Source organism: Nyctereutes procyonoides, unplaced genomic scaffold, assembly GCF_905146905.1.
Source record: "Nyctereutes procyonoides isolate TBG_1078 unplaced genomic scaffold, NYPRO_anot_genome, whole genome shotgun sequence".
NCBI classification, from domain to species: Eukaryota; Metazoa; Chordata; class Mammalia; order Carnivora; family Canidae; genus Nyctereutes; species Nyctereutes procyonoides.
The window spans coordinates 20336494-20358257 of record NW_026575051.1 but is presented as its reverse complement, the minus strand read 5'-3'; the positions used below and the strand labels follow the sequence as shown (position 1 = coordinate 20358257).

General features: G+C 39.9%; 1 pseudogene; it reads left to right on the top strand.

Moving 5' to 3' along the window:
• The first annotated feature begins 2834 nt into the window (after positions 1-2834).
• On the top strand, positions 2835-20024 carry LOC129512877 (glutathione S-transferase A3-like; annotated as a pseudogene).
• Positions 20025-21764: the final 1740 nt, after the last annotated feature.

The following is a 21764-nucleotide window of genomic DNA, read 5'->3' as shown; positions in this document are numbered from 1 at the left end:
GGTGGATGTTAGGTGTGGGACTGAGGGAGACGTGGGAAGCCCATGACTTCCTTTTAGCCACCAATCCCTTAGATTCTTCGAGCAAAATATCAATTGTGTCCAAATATGTCTTAAGGAGGATTTAGGGATGACAGTAGATCTCCATTTTATACCAATTAAAGCTCAATAAATCTATTGAAATCTATTTTGAAGGTTCAGAGTTCATCTGTGCTTTCATGACATTTTCTTGGCCGTAGCTAGGCATTATTTTATACTGAGTCCTTGGTCAGAAATAAACTCTACAAATATATCATGATTGCTGGGACAAAATAAGCTCTGAATTACAGGACCTGCTTTAAAAATTTTGGGGGGGAGATGTACTTGACATTTAATATTACATTAGTTTCAGGTATACAACATAATGATTTCATATTTGTATATATTGCAAAATTGATGACCACAGTAAGTCTACTTAACATGTATTATCACACATAGCTGCAAATAGCTACAAATCTCTCTTGCAATGAGAATTTTTAAGATCTACTCTCCTAGCAACTTTCAAATATACAATACAGATTTATTTATTTATTTAAAGATTATATTTGTTTATTAATGGGAGACACAGAGTGAGAGAGGCAGAGACATATACAGGGGAGCTCCCTATGGGGAGCCTGATGTGGGACTTGATTCCAGGACCCCGGATCACAACCTGAGCAGAAGGCAAACGCTCAACCACAAAGCCACCCAGGCATTCCTACAATACAGTTTCATTAACTGTACAGGCACCATGCTGTGTATCATATCCCCACTACTTATGGGTTTTATAACTGGAAATTTGTAGCTTTTGACCTCCTTCACCCATTTCAACCACCCTCCACCCCCTGCCTCTGGCAACCACCAATCTGTTCTCTGTATCTATGAACTTGTTTCCCTTCCCCCTCCACAACTAAGATTTCACATATAAGTGAGATCAGACGGTATTAGTCTTTCTCTGTTTGACTTATTTCACCTAACATAATACCCTCAAAGTCCACCCATGTTGTCTCAAATGGAAGATTTCCTTCCTTTTCTTATGGCTGAATAAAAACCTGCTTTAGAAGTAGTTTCTAGAACCACATTTTATTTTATTTTATTTATTTTATTTTTTATTGGAGCTCAATTTGCCAACATACAGCATATCACCCAGTGCTCATCCTGTCAAGTGCCCTCCTCAGTGCCCATCACCCGGTCACCCCATTCCCCGCGCCCACCTCTCCTTCCACTACCCCTTGTTCGTTTCCCACAGTTAGGATTCTCTCATGTAGAACCACATTTTAATGAAAACCTTGGATTTGATGTATTTGTTGAGGGTTTGGCAGCAGACTGTTCCTGAAAGGCCCAGCTCCAGTGTCTGTATGTTGACCCTAGCTTTATTGACGATTCTCCCACAGCTGGGTCTTTTTGTTTATCATCTCAAATGATCTCTAGTTTTTTTCTTTTTTTAATATTTTATTTTATTTCATGATAACTACTCTTTAATCTCCACCCTCTTTTTCTGCCATTCCCCACCCACCTCCCCTCTGATAACCATCAGTTCTCTACAGTTAAAAGTCTGTTTCTTGGTTTGTCTATCTCTTTTTTTTTCCTTTGGTCATTTATTTTGTTTCTTAAATTCCACATATGAGTGAAATCGTATATTTGTCTTTCTCTGACTGACTTATTTCACTTAATATTATACTCTCTGGGTCCATCCATGTTACAATGGCAAAATTTCATGTTTTTATGGCTAAATAATATTCTTCTGTGTGTGTGTGTGTGTGTGTGTGTGTGATGGTGATGGTGGTAAGGACCATTTTGAATTAAATGCCAACTATTTTACACATATTATCTCATTTAAACCTCACAATAACCTAGCGAGGTAGGAATTACTCTCTCCATTTTACTTATGAAAAATTAGGCTCAGAGATATTAAACTACTTCCTCAGTTTGCATAGTTAGTAAGTGGTTTTTTTAAATATTTTTTTAAATTTTTATTTATTTATGATAGGCACACAGTGAGAGAGAGAGAGGCAGAGACACAGGCAGAGGGAGAAGCAGGCTCCATGCACCGGGAGCCCGACGTGGGATTTGATCCCGGGTCTCCAGGATCGCGCCCTGGGCCAAAGGCAGGCGCCAAACCGCTGCGCCACCCAGGGATCCCAGTTCCAGTACATTTTAAAAGAAGATTAATTTATCCACAGTTTTGCAACTCTAATGCACATTATTTTCCTTGTTCTGTGTTCCTTTCTGTCTTTGCACATGTACATATACATCCTCATATATTTGTAACCAAAGAGGAAATGGTTGAGTATTCTGATTCTTTTTATTAATTTCCTAAAGTATTGCATTACTTCTTTTTTAAATTTCATAGTATAGGCTTAGTGCACAAAACTTATGAAAAGACAAAATGTACATATACACACACCCCTCGTCTAATTTCACAACCCAAAGATAACCATTGTTAGTCATCAAAATGTGTATGCCTTCATATCTTCCTACACCTAATGGGGTTAAAGGCTGACATTCAGGAAACACTGGGATGGAGCAGAAATATGATGACTAAGACATACACATATAGTGAGTGCTATTTTACTATTAGGCTCTGACCTAATGCACTCCACATTTGATCCTCACAATCGGGTCATGAGAATAGGTATTACGGTTCCATTTTACAGATGGAGAAACTGAAACACAGAGAGGAAGTAATTTACCCCAACCTACACAGTAGCAAGGGCCAGAGCCCTGGTTTGAACCCAGGAACCTAACTCCAAAGGCCAGGCTTATAACCACCACACTAATGCCAAGCCAAGCTCTTAGCAGACCTGGTCTGTGTGACCATGTCAGGAGGAGCTTCAGCAGAGACTGCTACTTTAGCTGTCCTGAAATGTGAGGAGCAGGTATCCAAAGGGGGAGTTGGAAGGCAGATGGAAGAGAGAATTTTAAGACCAAATGGCCTGTGTCAAGGCAGGAGGGCCAGGAGGTGGGAAAGAAATTCTAAAAGTGAGTGTGAGAGTGAGGGAGGAAGAGTGACCAAAATGAGGCTGGACAAAATGGGTGACTCAGGAAGGCTTTGTAAACTCTGTTCAAGAGCCTGAACTTCACCCTGAAAGCAACAGTGACTCACTGAAAGGGTTCACTGAAGGGGTTTAAGCCAGAAGATGACAGAATTAATTTGCTTCTTAAAAAGACCCCTTTGAGGGACACCTGAGTGGCTCAGTTAGTTGTCTGACTCTTGATTTCACCTCAGGTCATGATCCCAGGGTCATGGGATAGAGCCCTGCATTGGCAGGTTCTGTGCTCAGCAAGGTGTCTTCTTGAGATTCTCTATCCCTCTCCTTTTGCCCCTTCCCCTATTTGCTCTCTCTCTCTCTCTTTCTCTAATAAATAAATCTTGGGACACCTGGGTGGCTCAGCAGTTGAGCATCTGCCTTCGGCTCAGGGCATGATCCCACAGTCCTGGGATCAAGTCCCACATCAGGCTCCCTGCACTGAGCCTGCTTCTCCCTCTGCTTATATCTCTGCCTCTCTCTGTGTATTTCTCATGAATAAATAAATAAAATCTTTAAAATAATAATCATAATAATAAATCTTTAAAAAAGTTTAGAAGATATATATTAAATTATTAATGGATGAAATAAAATGAAGTCTGGGATGTGCCTTGAAATATCGTTGACAATTGTTGAAGCAAGGTGATGGGTACATTGAAGTCTATTATATGTTAGAAATTTTCCATTAGAAAAAGATAAATTATATCCCTGCCATGTGCCAGATATTATCATTAGCCATGGGTACTTTTATCCCTGCCCTGAAGGAGCCCATAGTCAACAGGGGGAAAGCAACTATTAAACACATGAGGTCAAAATAATGATAGGCTAGAGGATGTACAGGATTGCTAAGAGTTGGGAGGGGAGAATATTTCTAAGCACAAGAAGTAATACATGCAAGAGTCCTGGGGCTAGAGGAAAAAGCTAAAGTACAGTCAAGAAGAGTCGCAAATGACCCAGTTAAGGCAGCGGGGAGTATGCTGACAGCAAAGAAAATATGATAAAGAGAATGGGGAGATAGCAATCTAAATTTGTGAAAAGGACTGTATAGTGAATTCTGTTGCAACCCAAGTTCTGTAAGACCAGAAAATCTAGCTGAGTTATTCTAGCACTGGGTGAGAGGAGTTTAGCTGCCTTAACTGGGTATTACTTCTTGTGCTTAGACACACTCTCCTCCCCATCACTATTTTCCTGGTCTAGTAGGGAACCCTGTGGAGCCTGGGAGCTGTGGGAGAGGCTGCTCCCTACTGAGGAACACCCCCTTTGGGGAGACCTGCCTGTCTCAATATTAAAGCATTTAATATGACAGGTTATCTGGCAATCACTTTCTTGTTATGACCTTCTCAGACTAGCAGTGCCTGTTCCTTCCAGAAAATGGAAGGGAGTCAGCACTTTCTCCAGATTAGGCTCTTCCTTATACCATTGCAAAGGAGTCCAAGATGGTGGAAGAGTAGGAGACCTTAGTTTCCTCTAGTCCTAGGAATTCAGCTAGATAGCTATTAACCAGAGCTTTAAGAAAAGAGTAGCTGCAATTCTACAAACAGAAAATAAACCACTTTCTGCAAGGCAGGTGCAGAGAAGTGAATCTGGGGTGATATATGGGAAGATAAATCACAGAGGCGGGGTGGGGTGGGTGGAACCTGTGTAAACCCTACTGGAAAGTGATAGAACAATGGAGTGGCTAGAGACTAGGGAAACAGGAGTGACTGCTTTCTCCTGTGGGGTGCTGAGGGGTGGGCCCCAAGCTTTCCCTCTGGGCATGGAGCTTGGTGAGGCTGCCATTTTCACTCTCATCCTCTAAGGCTGTGTGGAAAGCCTTCCGAGAATAAAAGCCACCTTCAGCAATCTGGAACAGATCAGTTAGCCTGGCCCCTGGCAAGAGTGGTGCAATTCGATGGGGACGTGGAGGGGATGGGGGTGCAAAGGCACTTGAGGATCAACGCAACAGGGCCTCCCCCAGAAGATCAGCAAGAGCATCCAGCCAAGACCAAGTTTACTCATCACTGAGAACTGCAAAACTCCACTGCTAGGGGAATATAGCATATAGAATTCATGGTTTTTATTCCCACGATTCTTTAGTCTTTAACATTTTAATTTTTTCTCTTTCCTTTTCAACCAATTTCTTTTTTTATCACTCTTTTAAAAAAATCTTTTTTAATTTTCATTTTTACATTTTCATTTTTTATTTTCTCATTTTACATTCTACCCTTTCATTGTATTTAATTTTATTTTTTTTTTGTATATCCCTGGACTGAAGGCAGTGCTAAACCACTGAGCCACCGGGGCTGCCCTTTTCTTGTTTTTTAATTTTCATTTTTACAGTTACATTCTATCTTTTCATTGTATTTAATTTTTTTTGTATGTATGTAAGTTTTTCTTTCATTACAATTTTGGGATCTAGTTTTCTAACAAATGGACCAAAATACAGGATCCAGTGTATTGCTGTATTCTGTTCACCTGTCTAATTATATTCTCTTATTTTTTATTTATCTTTTTTTCTTTTCAGTTTCAGGCCTCTTCTGATTTGTTTAGTGTATATTTCTCTGGGGTCATTGCCATTTTAGTATTTCATTCTCTCGTTTATCTGTTCTTCTCTGGACAGAATAACAAGATGGAAAAACTCACCTCAAAAAAGAGAACAAGAGGCAGTACTGATTACCAGGGACCTAATCAATATGAACATAAGTAAGATGTTGGAACTAGTTTTCAGAATAATGATTGTAAAGAGACCAGCTGGGCATAGGAGAAACTAGAGAATCCCTGGAGAAGTAAAAAAGACTATAATCACGTTGAAATAAAAAAATGCTATTAATAAGATGCAATTAAAACTGGAGATGTGGGCAACCCCGGTGGCTCAGTGGTTTAGCACCACCTTAGGCCCAGGGTGTGATCCTGGAGACCAGGGACAAGTCTCACGTCTGGCTCCTGGCATGGAGCCTGCTTCTCCCTCTGCCTGTGTCTCTGCCTCTCTCTCTCTGCATCTCTCATGAATGAATAAATTAAAATCTTAAAAAAAAACCCCAGAAAACTGGAGACACTCACTGCTAGGATAAGTGAGGCAGATGAGAGAATGAGTAATCTAGAAGACAAAATGATGGTGAATACAGAAGCTGAGAAAAAGAGATAAGCAACTACTGGAACATGAGGGGAGATTTAGAGAGATTAGTGATACCAAAAAGTGAAACAATATTAGAGTAATTAGGATCCCAGAAGAAGACAGAAACAGGGGGTGTGCAAGGGAAGTTGGAGCAGATTATAGCAAAGCACTTCCATAATCTGGGGAAGGAAATAGGCATTCAAATCCAGGATGCACAGAGAACCTCCCAACATCAATAAAATAGTTCAATAAAATTTTTATTGATCAAAATCAATAAAAATATATCAACATCCCGACATATAGTAGTGAAACTTGCAAATCTCAGAGACAAAGAAAAAGTCATGAAAGCAGCTCAGGACAAAAGGTCTGTAACCTACAAGGGTAGAAACATTAAAGTCGCAGCAAACCTATCCGCAGAGACCCAGCAGGCATAAAAAGACTGGCATGATATATTCACAGTTTTAAATGAGAAAAATATTCAGCCAAGAATACTTCATTCATCTGAATATAATTCAGAATAAAAGGAGAGATAAAAAGCTTCCAGGACAAACAGAAACTAAAAGAATTTGTTATGATCAACAAACCAGCCCTACAAGAAAATATTAAAAGGGATCCTATAAGCTAAGAGTGAGCCCAAAAGTAACAGACACCAGAAATAAACAGAGACAATATACAGAATTAGTGAATTTACAGGAAATACAATGGCACTAAATTCATATCTTCCAAAAATCATGAATGTAAATGAGCTAAATGCCCCAATCAAAAGACACAGGGTATCAGATTGAATAAAAAAAAAAAGCAAGACCCATCAAAATGCTGTCTATAAGAGATTTATTTTAGACCTCAAAACACCTCCAGATTGAAAGTGAGGGGCCAGATGGGGAATTCTACCAAATATTTAAAAAAGAACTAATACCTTTTTTTCTGAGCATTTATGTTGATTTTTTTATCAAAATATTACCTGATTATAAGTTCAAACAGTTAAAAAGTCTTATGATGAAAAACTGCAAATAGCTGATCTGCCTTTTCTTAACTCCTACCCTTGTACTAGGGGAAATTACCCATGTCTTTTTTTGGGCAATTTTTCTTAGCATTCATTTCTGTGTTTCTGAATAATATGTTTATATTCTGTTTCTCAATTTATCAGTTTTAGATATTCCTGATTCATTTCCCTCTCCTCAGATAATTATATAAGGATTTTTGGCTAGTTAGTTGTAGGCATTTACATTCCTATGACAAAACATTGTTCATTGATGTACAAGGCTTTGCTTTTCCTAGAATTAATCATTACTTTATTTTTTTGTATTTTCCCAGTTTTCTGTGTACCCCTAAATAATTTACCTTACTGAATCTTTGCCATACACTAATTGATAATATTGCAGACACTACTTCTCATTTTTTCTGTAGACCTCTGTATTAGCATTCTCCAGATAAACAGACTAGAATGTGTATGTGTGAGAGAGAGAGGGTATTTCATTTTTAGGAATTGGCTCACATGATTGTGGAGACTGCCAAACCAAAATCGATAGGGTAGGCTGGCAGGCCAGACTCAGAGGATTGATATTGCACTTCAAGTCTGAGGGCAATCTGGATATAGAATTTCCTCTTGAACTGGCAAATAAGAAGTCAAACTTCCACTCTTTGCAGATGACATGATATTCCAAGTGGAAAACCCAAAAAGACTCCACCCCAAAATTGCTAGAACTCATACAGGAATTCAGCAAAGTGGCAGGATATAAAAATCAATGCATAGCAATCAGTTTAATTTGTATATACTAACAATGAGACAGAAGAAAATTAGGAGTTGATCTCATTTACAATTGCACCCCAAACCATAAGACGTCTAGGAATAAATCTAAGCAAAGAGACAAAGGCTCTGTACGCAGAAAACTATAGAACACTTATGAAAGAAATTGAGGAAGACACAAAGAAATGGAAAAATATTCCATGCTTATGGATTGGAAGAACAAATATTGTTAGAATGTTTATGCTGCCTAGAGCAATCTGTATATTCAGTGCAATCCCTATCAAAATACCATCAACATTTTCACAGAGCTGGACCAAATAATCCTAAAACTTGTATGGAACCAGAAAAGACCCTGAATAGCCAGAGGAGTATTGAAAAAGAAAACCAAAACTGGTGGCATCACAATTCCAGACTTTAAGCTCTATTATAAAGCTATAATCATCATGACAGTATGGCACTGGCACAAAAAGAGACAGATGGATAATCAATGGAATCAGAATAGAAAACCCAGAAATGGACCCTCAACTCTATGGTCAACTAATCTTCAACAAAACAGGAAAGAATATCCAAAGGAAAAAAAGACAGTCTCTTCAACAAATGGTGTTGGGAAAATTGATCAGCCACATGTAGAAGAATGAAACTGGACCATTTCCTCACATCATACACAAAAGTAGACTCAAAATGGATGAAAGACCTAAATGTGAGATAGGAATCCATGAAAATCTCAGAGGAAAACACAGGCAGCAACATTTGTGACTTTGGACACAGGAACTTCTCACTAAACACGTCTCCAAATGCAAGGGAAACAAAGGCAAAAATGAACTATTGGGACTTCATCAAGAAATGAAGCTTCTGCACAGCAAAGGAAATAGTCTACAAAACCAAAAGACATCCAACAGAATGGGAGAAGATATTTGCAAATGTCATATCAGTTAAAGGGCTAATATCCAAAATCTATAAAGAGCTTATCAAACTCAACACACAAAGAACAAATAATCCAAACAGGAAATGGGCAGAAGATATGAATAGACATTTCTCCAAAGAAGACCTGCAAATGGGCAACAGATACATGAAAATATGCTCCCCATCACATGGCATCGGGGAAATACAAATCAAGATCACAATGAGATACCACCTCACAGCAGTCAGAATGGCTAAAATTAACCACTCAGGAAATAACAGATGTTGGCCAGGATGCAGAGAAAGGGGAACCCTCTTACACTGTTGGTGGGAATGCAAGCTGGTGCAGCCACTCTGGAAAACAGTATGGAGGTTTCTCAAAAAAGTTGAAAATAGAGCTATTCTATGGCCCAGCAATTAGACTACTGAGTTTTTACCCCAAGATACAAATGTAGTGATCAGAAAGGGTAACTGCACCCCAGTGTTTAAAGCAGCAATATCTACAATAGCCAAACTATGGAAAAAGCCCAGATGACAGATGAATGGATAAAGAAAATGTGGTATGTATACACACACACACACACACACACACACACACACACACAATGGAATACTACTCAACCATCCAAAAAAATGAAATCTTGCCATTTGCAATGAGGTGAATGGAACTAGAGGATATTATGCTAAGTGAAATAAGTCATTCAGAGAAAGACAGTTATCATATGATCTCACTCATATGTGGAATTTAAGAAACAGAACAGAGGATCATAGAGGAAGAGAGGAAAAAATAAAACCAGACCAAATCAGAGAGGGAGACAAACCATAAGAAACTCTTAATCAGGGATCCCTGGGTGGCACAGCGGTTTAGCGCCTGCCTTTGGCCCAGGGCGCGATCCTGAAGACCCGGGATCGAATTCCACGTCAGGCTTCCGGTGCATGGAGACTGCCTCTCTGCCTCTCTCTCTCTCTCTCTCTGTCTCTCTCTCTCTCTCTGTGACTCTCATAAATTTAAAAAAAATTAAAATTAAAAAAAAAAAGAAACTCTTAATCATAGGAAACAAACTGAGGGTCGCTGGAGGGGAGGGGGGTGGGGTGACGGGGTAACTGGGTGATGGACATTAAGGTGGGCAGGTGATATAATGAGCACTGGGTGGTTATTTGCAACTGATGAATCACTGACCTCTACCTCTGAAACCAATTATGCATTATATGTTAATTAATTGATTTAAATAAAGAATAAAGCATCTAATAGGCATATCAGAAATTGGCATTGAGGAATGAGCAGAGAGGCAGCAGCATGGACTTTTTTTTTATTTTTTTATTTATGATAGTCACAGAGAGATAGAGAGAGAGAGGCAGAGACATAGGCAGAAGGAGAAGCAGGCTCCATGCACCGGGAGCCTGACGTGGGATTCGATCCCGGGTCTCCAGGATCGTGCCCTGGGCCAAAGGCAAGCGCCAAACCGCTGCGCCACCCAGGGATCCCAGCAGCATGGACTTTAACCAGGTTAGTCCTGACCTTATAGATCTTCACAATTTTCTCGTGCCTGTTTCACTAGGAAAATATTTTTGAATGTGTTACTTTGAGTACTTTATGTTTTCATTGTGCCTTCTTTGTGTGCTCAGTATACAATTCAAGCATTGTTTATTAGCTCCTCAAGGACATATCTTTAAGAAAAATAACAATAGTCAAGAATTTAGAAAGGAAGAACAGAGGGTTTGATGATATGGGAAAGGTCAGAGTGCTATTATGGGCAATCTGAATTGTCCAATGCCAGGAGGAGTATATGAGCTTACACTAAAATTACTTTTTCTATTAGAAATGATGAATTAGTGTGATTCATGGAGAAGTCAACACACAATTATACTGGACTCATACTTGTTAGGGTCACACATTCAGGGACTCCACTTAAGCAAAGCAAAGAAAATATGTCTGAGTGGTTGCGTGCCCCTTGTACCGCACTTGAACTAGCACTTCCTGTGGGGAAACGGATCATCAATGCCTGCCAATCAGAATCGGGATTTACACCCCACAGGTGATTTCACATGCATTAGCTGGTTGTTCATATGAGTTACTTTATGACTGGGTGCCCGAGTAGCATGCTATTTTTCTTTCTTCTCTTTTCCTTTCTGCTCCTTCTTTGCAGCCCGCTCTTCTCTTTTATTCCTCTCTTCCTCCTTACCCTCTTTCCCCTCTTCTTCCTCCTCATACTCCCCCTCTTTGTTCAATGTTTTTGGGACCAAAGGATGGGAAAGGTTTTTTATGAAGAAAAGACTCAAAATTGCAGGACGCTTGGGTGGGTCAGTGGTTGGTGACTGCCTTCAGCTCAGGGCGTGGTCCCGGAGTCCTGGGATCTTGTCCCACATCGGGCTCCTTGCTCCTCTTCCCTCTGTCTGTGCCTCTGTCTCTCTCTGCCTCTCTCTGTGTCTCTCATGATAATAAAATCATGTCTCTCATAAATAAATAAAATCTTTTTAAAAGACAAAAGACTTAAAATTGCAATTGAATCTAAATGTATAGGGCCTTTGGCATAGAAAGGCAAGTGCATCTGGATTTACCTCCTAGACAAAGTTAAGAACAATAATGCCCTTCTCTTGAGCTGTCATGTTCCCAGTCTAACAGAGGATTTGCAAATTCCTTCTGTCTGAACAGTTTAACATTCCCCTGGGCTGCCTTGCCAATGACCTGTCCAAACTTTATCACACAGCTGTGTTTCTGCCATGTGGGAGGGTTCCACTGCTTTGATAAGTCTGTTTAAACAGCACAATGTTGAGCTTTATAATCAGGATCAGTCACTTTGTTACCACGATCCTAGCTTATTATCTAATTACTCTATACTGCTGAATTGCAAAATGGGAACCCTATGAGGGAAACGCAAAAGAAAAATGAAGTGTGGCTTTTGAGATATCCAGTCATGCCATGTTATATGGAGGATGCTGAACTTTGAGCAAGTGCCATACTGAGCAGTGTATTGGGTTAAAAGATTGTGACAACTTCTCTGCATTCTAGGAGCTCACAAGTTAGTGAGGGGCACAGAAACTGTAATCGCTGCAGGCGTGAAAATTCAGTAGTTGGGAGTAACACGGAGAAACTAGTCTGAATGTCAGGAGAACAAGGATCTAGTCCAGACTCCATTGCTAGCTGGCAAATCACACGCTTTCTCTGGGGTGCAGCATATGCATTACATACTTGGAGGACTAGCTGATTTCTCAGATGCCTTCTGGTTCTATAGCTCAGGAGTCTTGAAGGGAGAGCTGGGTACATCAATGGAGCACAGAAGTAGTCTTTGGAAGGCACTTCAAGTCATCAAGTAGGATGCAGCATGAGAATCAGTAGTGGCTTGGAAGTATTGCCAGCATTAAGAGAACAAAACAAGAAATAAATAAAGCAGGCTTTCCCGTATACGGGAGACAACTTCAGCTGTCTATAAGCTTCCTTTTCTTTCTTTTTAAGATTTTATTTATTCATTCATGAGAAACACACAGAGAGAGGCAGAGACATAGAGAAGGAGAAGCAGGCTCCCCAAGAGGAGTCCTATGTGGGACTCGATCCCGAGACGGGGATCACTCCCTGAACCAAAGACAGACACTCAACCTCTGAGCCACCCAGGTATCCCTGTAAGCTTATTTTTCTAACCAGATGTAAACCCCTTCAGGGTGGGGAACAAATCAGACTTGTATCCCGCTCCTGACCGGCTGCCATTATTGCTTCATACCTGGAACTGCTCAGTGAGAGTTAATGGGGGAAGTTTGAATGAAACTTCTTGAGAAGAGGAAATGTGCTACATGTCAACCAGGAGCCAGGTGTCCAAGAAGAAAAATAAATAAAGGTCCTCTGGAACCTTTAAACTATTTTGGCCTATAAAAATTCAAATTTCACGTCACTTTTCAAAAATATGACAGTTATGTAAGGACAAACACATTTGTGCTAAAAATTCAACGACAACAAAATCTTGCAAAGCTCTCTGACCAGAGCTCTGATGCCTCAAAATGGGGCTGAAATTGTCCCTCCCCAAGTGTAGATAGCTTGAATCCTTGCTTTGTAATGGATTTTGTGCTTTTGTACTCATGTCACTGATAGAATCAGCCCAAGACCATTGCTGATTTTCCCAGTTACTGTGTCAGGAGCTCTCTGGCTCCTCCCATCTGTGTGTCGCTGCCTCTAGCAGCTTGGGGTAGAGCCGGTTCTCAGCCATGGCTGATTTTGCCCCTGGTTTTGTTTTGGCTTTTCAGGATGGAAGAGGCGCACTATGCTTCTAGCATCTCATGGGTGGAGGCCAGGCATACTGCTAAGTAAATATCCTCCAACGCAGAGGACCTCCGCCGATAACAAAGAATTACCCAGCCCCAAATCTCGATAATACAGAAAGCGTTAGAATAAACAACAGCTGTCAGACATCTTTGGCTGGTCCCTGTCAAAATATTTCACTTGACAACAATTCAGAGCATCCAGTCACACAGGGACACTCACACACAGTATTAATGTAATTAAAATTAAAATTTTACCAAAAAGATACTTACCCTTGGGGATCCCTGGGTGGCGCAGCGGTTTAGCGCCTGCCTTTGGCGTGATCCTGGAGGCCGGGGATCGAATCCCACGTCAGGCTCCCGGTGCATGGAGCCTGCTTCTCCCTCTGCCTATGTCTCTGCCTCTCTCTCTCTCTGTGACTATCATAAATAAATAAAAATTAAAAAAAAATTTAAAAAAAAAAAGATACTTACCCTTATTGTACATGATATACTATGATGTTTACTATTATACCGCATTTGAAAAATCTAATCAGAATCCACTGTGTTGATTTCCCAGTCCACTAATGCATCACAGCCTACAGTTGGCAAAACACTAATATAGAGAATCTTTAAGACTTCAGGGTCAAATAAAAGTACGTTTAAATGCTAGATTCACCACTTAATTTAGGCTAGTCACTTAACCTCTATAGATATCAAAATCCTCAAATGTAAACTTGGATTAATAACAGAATCTAGGGGTTCCAGAGTGGCTAAGTTGGTTAAGTGCCTGACTTCAGCTTAAGTCATGATCTCAGGGTCCTGGGATGAAGTCCCAGGTCTGGCTCGCTGCTCAATAGGAAGTCTGTTTCTCCCTCTACCCCTCTCCTGCTCATTCTCTCTCTCTCAAATAAATAAAATCTTTAAATAAAATAATAGAATATACCTCAAGTGATTTTATGGAGATTAAATGAGGATAAAAATAAGAACAATGCTCATTTTGTGGTAGACACTAAAAATGTTAGTTCCTTTATATATACTATAAAGGTAATGCACTAACATCCTCTTTTTTAGATTGTAAAATAAAATTTGCCCAGCAGCAGAAAAATATATAATTTCAATTGAAAAAAAAGGATTGGGTATCCTTTTCTTTTTTTTTAAGATTTATATTTATTTATTTGAGAGAGAGAGAGAGAGAGAGAGAGAGAGAGAGAAATAGCAAGAGAGAGCATGAGCAGGGAGTGGACAGAGGGAGAGGGAGAAACAGTCTCCCCACCCACTGAGCAGGGAGCCGACATGGGCTCAATTTTAGGACCCCACGATCATGACCTGAGCCAAAGGCAGTTGCTTAACTGACTGAGCCACCTAAGTACAGGTTGAGCATCCTTTTCTATGGAGAGAATTTAGACGGTTTTGGCAACAGATGAAGATGAAGGCCCAGTTAATACTTTTGAGCAAGTGCGGCATGACAGCCAATGAACAGAAACTGACTGCTCCCTTCTTCCACTCCCTGTGAGTAAGGTCTTTGGATTTCAGTGCCCCTCATCGGCTCTCAGAGCCAGCACCTATGTGAGATCATGGCGGCCTTGGTTATGCCCTCAGAGTGAGAAGAAATAGCAACCTGAGCCTGGTATGGTGCAATTTCATGATGATGGCTACTGGTGGGTGAGAATTTGAGGCACAAAGCCCTTCATGAGACTCCTCCAACCCCACTGTGAAGAAGGCAGACACTTCACTCTTCTGTTTGGATGCATACCATAAAGTACAGTTTACTTCTGGGTTTCATTTGTTCAATGGTTATCCATCCATCATCCATCCATCCATCCATCCATCCATCCATTTAGGTTTAGGGAAAACAGGAGATGGGATCATGATGGGGAAGCCCAAACTTCACTACTTCAATAGATAAAGCAGAATGGAGTCCATCCAGTGGCTTCTGGCTGCAGCTGGAGTGGAGGTAGATTCTAAATTAAGTAATCTGAAGTTGGATACTAAATTGACTGTATCAAAGTATTTTTATCTCATAAACTAAGAGACTTCCACACTAGATGGTAAGTGAATAGTTTTCCCTTAAATAAAAATATCCACATATTGAGAAATAAATGGACTGATTTGACCGAATGGAAATTTAAGTCATCTTGCCCATGAAAGAGTACATGAACTAATTTTATTTATTTATTTATTTATTTATTTATTTATTTATTTATTTAATGAACTAATTTTAAAGGAATCAAAAGACACAGCAACTGATCCAGTATGTGGACCTCATTTAGATTTGTGTTTCAACAAACTGTAAATATTTGTGACATAAGAATTAGAAACTTGACATTTGCTTGAATATTAGATGATATTAAAAATTTTTTGTGAATTTTTAGGTATGATTTTAGATATATTATTGTGGTTATTTTCAAAACAGTTCTTATGCTTCAGAAATATGCATAGCAATGTGTATAAACTTTAAAGAGCAGAGAAAGAGACCCCTACATAGAAATATCTCTCATAATCTGCCTTAAGTGCCATGAACATTATGAGACTGGTTACAGATCTAGTTCGGCTGCCTGTCATTTGAAAGGCAATACTCAGGAGATAGGTTTTGATTGGAGAGGAATATGAGCTTTTTTCAGGATGCTGGCCACCTGGGGAGAAGTTGGACTCCTGTCCAAAAGCCAACTCTGAGATTTCTAAAGGGATTTTTAAAGGACCGTAAGGTAGTTAATCAGTAAAGGGAGTGCAATGGACTGCAACATTTCTTGATAACATGTAGAGTCCAGGATAAAAACGTTATCTCAGTGTTGAGGGTTGTGTGAGGGGGTCTGGCTCCAGTTTTGCGACATGCAACAGTAACTGTTCTTTCTGCAAAGGATGGCTAAGTCTAGAGATACACAAAGGGAGGTTACTAAAATCATTTGTGTGACCTAAAAAAAGGAGAACATTTTGATAAAAAAAAATTGCTAAGCTAATCAGAAAGCCAAGGCAGCTTCAAAGAGACTTACTGGCCTCTGCAGCCCAGGAAAGCTCTGGTCTTTCCGTCCTCAAGGACAGTGATCTGTCTTCTACAGATCCAGGGATTTAGATCAGCAAGTAAGGATATATGTTAGCTTGAAGCAGGTTAACCCTTTAGACTGGCAAGAGTGCTGTTACAGACTTCTTTTGGAATTTCCCATTTGGAATGGCAACTGGTTGGCAGCCTTGTTGTAGTCTCTTCAGACATATTCCTAAAACCTCCATGATTTTATAGATAAATTGATACAAAATGATAAGAGATTTCTCATGTACCTAGATGGTTAAGTCTCGTGTACCCATGGATACATACATGGTTGGATAAATGGCATAGCTGCTAGAAAGTAAAAGAGCAATTGCTAGGAAAAAAAAGGACTCTGGGAACCTCAATACTATATACCATTCTGCTGAGATTTTGCCGGGTAATTCTAGTTTCATTTTTTATCTCTAGCATCTCAACAAACATGTTTTCCATCCAAGAAGAGTGTCACCAGAAAACATTTCATTCTTTCTTTTCTTTTTTCAAGAGACAGAAGTCTGATGTGCTAGCAAGTGCAATGGTGAACATCGTTGGAAAGAATCTAGTGCAGACCACAGTCATTCTCAACTACAGGGCTACCAAATAAGACCTCTATGGGAAAGACCTAAAGGAAAGACCCCTGTGTGGTATTTTTTTAATTCTTTCATCAATGATTAACAGGAACAACCTAGTTCCTTCCTTGAGTAAGCAGGACTGTGTTCACAGGTTTCATGGCCAATAGCAGTGCAGGTCTTGGTGTTATAACTGAGGTCCAGCACAGCAGAGACCTATGAGGGTGAGGAAAGAGTAAACATGGAGTGGGATCAAGTGAGTATGATTACATAAGGGGGTGCAGTCTATGGATAGAGCATACTGACAGAGTTTCCCAAAGCTGATGAACTACAAAGCCAGGAGGACATGGAAACATGACTCCAGGTACTCAGGCCCAAAGGAGCTGGATACACCCAACAGCTAGAGCCAAGGGACAATGAGCCTGAGGGCCTAGAGTAGAAGGCTTGGAAGCATGCAAAGGTGGATCCTTTGGGTTCTCAAGTTCCAGAAATTATAAAGATAATGACCAGGAACCTAACATATCAGCCAGTTACATGAACTGGCCATTTGATGAGGGTTAGCAGAAGCTGGTTCTCAAGATGCCAGGGTTACCTTTAACATTTTGATACAGGACTAAAGTAACCAGATTTAGTCAATATAGCAATAATACCTGAGGGATCTCCTCTCTATGGCAATGCCTGGGGGACCACATGATTGAAATTTATATCTTGTAAGGAACTGTTAGCAGTTACACGAAAATTACACAGTTACCATATGTCAGCAATTCTGCTATATCTACACTCAGGAAAATGAAAAAAATCCTCCCAAGAACTTGTTGACAAAAGTTTATAGCAGTATTGCTCTTAATAGTCACAAAGGTCAAAAAATAAAATGTCCATCCAACAATGGATAGATGAGCAAAAGATGGTTTTATCTGCACAATGGAGTATGATTTAGCCAGATAAAGTACTGATATGTACTACAACATGGATGAGCTTTGATAATGTACCAAATCAAAGAAACCAGACACAAAAGGACACATTTTGTATACTTACGTGAAATGTCCAGACATTCAAATCCACAGAAACAGAAAGTAGTTGAGGGGTTGCCTGGGGCTAAAGGGGCCAGGAAATACAGAGTGGCTATCAAGGGTACTGAATTGTCTTTAGGGTGATAAAAATGTTCTGGCATTAGAAGGTGATGGTTTCATAATTACCTAAAAACTACTGCAAAAATATTTTTAAAGGTGAAAATTATGGTATATGAGTATATTTCAACAGAGCTTGTATTTTTATAAGTAGATTAGAAAAACCGGTTTGAAACAAAAGAAAAAGAGATCCCTTATAATATGCACTGGTTGTGACTGTATTAAGAATTTCACCATTTCAGGGGATATTTTAGGTGAGGTCTTGAGAAATGCAAACAAGGCCAGAGTTGGGCAATTGTATGTGGACAAAGTTGTGGAAAATAATTGGAAAATCTGCCGATGTTTGGTATAAATGGGCCTGGGTGGTGTAACAGGACAAGAGAGGAAGGCACCATGTCTGGGATGGCTGTGCCAGGGACTCTCTCTAGAGATCACTTAGATGGCAGGTCTTAGCCACACGAGTCACGCTACATTTGTGCACAGAACACGTCACCACAGATATGGCAAGTCCCAGGTACGGTCCTAGAGGTACTTAGAGGATTGCACCAATTCCTTTGTGACTCTGGACAGGTCACCAATGTTCTCTGTCCCTCTCTTTGGTCATGGGTATAATGAAAATTTTAGACGTAAATCTACCTTGATAGGTTGTTCTTGAATGAAATGTTCAAATCGAGTAAAAATCAGAGTTGGATGCCTGCATATAAAAATGCATTTGGTGGGATTTGAACTACTTTGCCACTTCCTGATGCCTGTTCTTGTACATTTTTCAGCTATAAAATCAAGGCGGGGGCAGCCCAGTGGTTCAGCGGTTTAGCGCCACCTTTGGCCCAGGGCCTGATCTTGGAGACCCAGGATCCAGTCTCGCGTCAAGCTCCCTGCATGGAGCCTGCTTCTCCGTCTGCCTGTGTCTCTCTCTGCCTCTCTCTCTCTGTGTCTCTCGTGACTAGATAAATGGAATCTTTAAAAAAATAAATAAAATAAAATAAAATAAAATAATAAAATAAAATAAAATAATAAAATAAAATAAAATAAAGGCAGAAGATATTTGACAATTTGCCCACTTTGTCTTTCAGGATAGATATGTACACAGAAGGTATGGCAGATTTGAATGGACTGATCATGGTTTTGCCTCTATGCCCACCTGATCAAAAAGATGCCAAGATTACTCTGATCAGAGAGAGAACAACAGATCATTATCTCCCCATGTTTGAAAAAGTAAGTGAACTATTGGGTACTTTGGGGCTGTGGACTTAGAGCACAAAGAAAGATGGTGCCTGGAATTGCTCAGGCATTGATTGTCACTTCAGAGGCCTTCCTGAATACTAAGGCAGCATGAGTATGACTCTCAAAGCATCTTATAAAAAACTGACTGTGAGGAAGAATTTTACCAGTTATACCCAAGTTTTAGTTTTCCAGCAAGACTCTCTCCAGAGTTAGCTCCTAGGGGCTGGTCGAGGCTCAGAATCTTGTCATGCCAAGGGGTTTGAAGTGGATGCTTCCCTGAGAAAAAGAAATGGTCTTTGCCACAAGAAGGACCCAGGGCTCAGCATCAACCTCCACATCCCTATTCCATTATGGTTTCTGTCCTCGTTTTCTCTGGGGTTTTCCTTATCCCGGTGTGTCCCTCTCCATCCTTCATACTTCTGCTTCCTTTCCTCCACTCCTGCTCCTAATGGCAGACATCACGTTTCTCTGGGCAGAGTCTCCCTCTCTCCCTGTTCCTCTCTCTGTGGGCTGAATGACTGTTTTGCCTGGTCTCATGGTTTACCTTTCTATATTTTCTGTCTTCCATTCCAGGGCAGTTTTGCTATATCTTCATGGTCTGTCTGGAGACTGTATGTGTGTCGATATGTGACAGACACATTCCTCTTCCCTGTGTTGCATGAGAGCAATGAATCCATAGGATTTATGTGTAGGGAAGGAGGCAGGGGAGACCTGAAACTGAATAGAGTCTGAAAGAAAGATGTCTTTGGGGGAAAATGGTATTAAGCTGTGTTTTCTTCCTCCAACCTTTGTGTCTCACTGGGTGTCATTTCCCAGCCTCCCTGTGGTGCTGATGGAGGGGACTCAAGTGGTCCTTGCTAGGAACATCTCTGATTTCCTGGCTTGTGCTGATGACGGGGCTGGTCTTTGGCTCCATTCTGAGTCTGTGTCCTTGTGCCTTGCAGGCCCTGGAAACCAGAGTTAGCAATCTCCCCACCGTGAAGAAGTTTCTGTAGCCTGGCAGCCCAAGGAAGCCTCCCTTGGATGAGAAAAGTTTAGAGCAAGCAAAGAAGATTTTCAGGATCAAATGAAGCAGGAATGGATGCCCAGCACATGCAGGGCCAATCTGCTGAGGTTTTCCAGCAATGAGGTATGTTACCTAAATCTAAATCCTGGCTATTGTGAGGCAGGAAAGCATTGCAAAGGTTTAGTGATAATTAAATAATAAAACTCCCATAAGCAGATTGTAGTATAATTTATTCTTTTTCATTAGGATCAAATATAAAATCAGATTTTCAATTCTTCTATCTCATCTCTTTCTTTGAATTAAAAATTAAATGACAGAGGAAAACAGGTTATGTGGTCTCCCTTGATCTTTGTAGGAATTGTCATATTAACATTTGTCACCTAGCGTCTCAAAGAGTTGAGTGTAGAAATTCATATCTGACATTCTCATATACCCACAGGAAAATAACTACCCCTCTGGGTAACAGCATAAAGAAATGTTCTTGTTTCTTCTAGGGAGCCATTTTTCTTCTAACAATAAAAACATTTTTGGGACGCATAGGTGGCTCAGTCAGATCAACATCTGACCCTTAGTATTCCACATATGAGTGAAATGATATGGTATTTGTCTTTTCTGATTGACTTTCTTCACTTAGCATTATACCCTCTAGATCTATCCATGTTGTAGCAGATGGCAAGATTTCATTCTTTTTTATGACTGAGTCATATTCCATTGTATATGTATATATATATCTTCATTCTTTTTATCCATTCATTTATCCATGGACACTTGGGTTGCTTCTATACCTTGGCTATTGTAAACAATACTGCAATAAACATAGGGGTGTATATATTTTTTATGTTAGTGTTTTCATGTTCTTTGGGCAAATAACCAGTAATGGAATTACTGGATCATATGGTCATTGTAATTTTAAATTTTTTTTTTTGTAATTTTAAATTTTGAGGAACCTCCATACTGTTTTCCACAGTGGTTGCACCATACTATTCCTACCAACAGGGCACAAGGTTTCCTTTTTCTCCACATTCTCACCAACACTTGTTGCTCCTTGTTTTTTTTGATTTTAGTGATTCTGACTGGGGTGATGTGATATTTCATTGTGGTTTTGATTTGCATTTACTGCATGATCAGTGACATTGAGCATCTTTTCATGTGTTTGTTAGTCATCCATATGTCTTCTTTGGAGAAATGTCTGTTCACATTTTCTGCCCATTTTTAAATTGGATTATTTGTTTTGTGGGTGTTGAGTTGTATAAGTTCTATATATATTTTTTTGGATATTAACCCCATAGCAGATGGATCATTTGAAAAGATCTCCTATTCAGGAGGTTGCCTTTTTATTTTGTTGATTGTTTCTGTTTTGTGCAAATTTTAAAATTTTGATATAGTTCCTTGCCTGAGGAGACATATCTAGAAAAATGCTGCTAAGGCTGATATCAGAGAAATTATTACCTGTGTTCTCTTCTAGGATTTTTATGGTTTCAGGTCTCACATTTAGATCTTTAATCCCTTTTGAGTTTATTTTTGTGTATGGTGTAGGAAAGTGGTCCAGTTTCATTCGTTTGCATGTTGTTGTCCAGTTTTTCCAGCATCATTTGTTGAAGAGACTCTGTTTTTTCCCACTGCGTATTCTTGTCTCCTTTGTTGAAGATTAATTGACCATATAATCATGAATCTGTTTCTAGGCTCTCTCTCTTCTATTGATCTAGTTTGTCTATTTTGGTGCCAGTACCAAAAAAATCATTTATTATCAGTCTGAAATTCACATTTAATTGGGTGCCCTGAATTTTATCTAAAACCCAATATA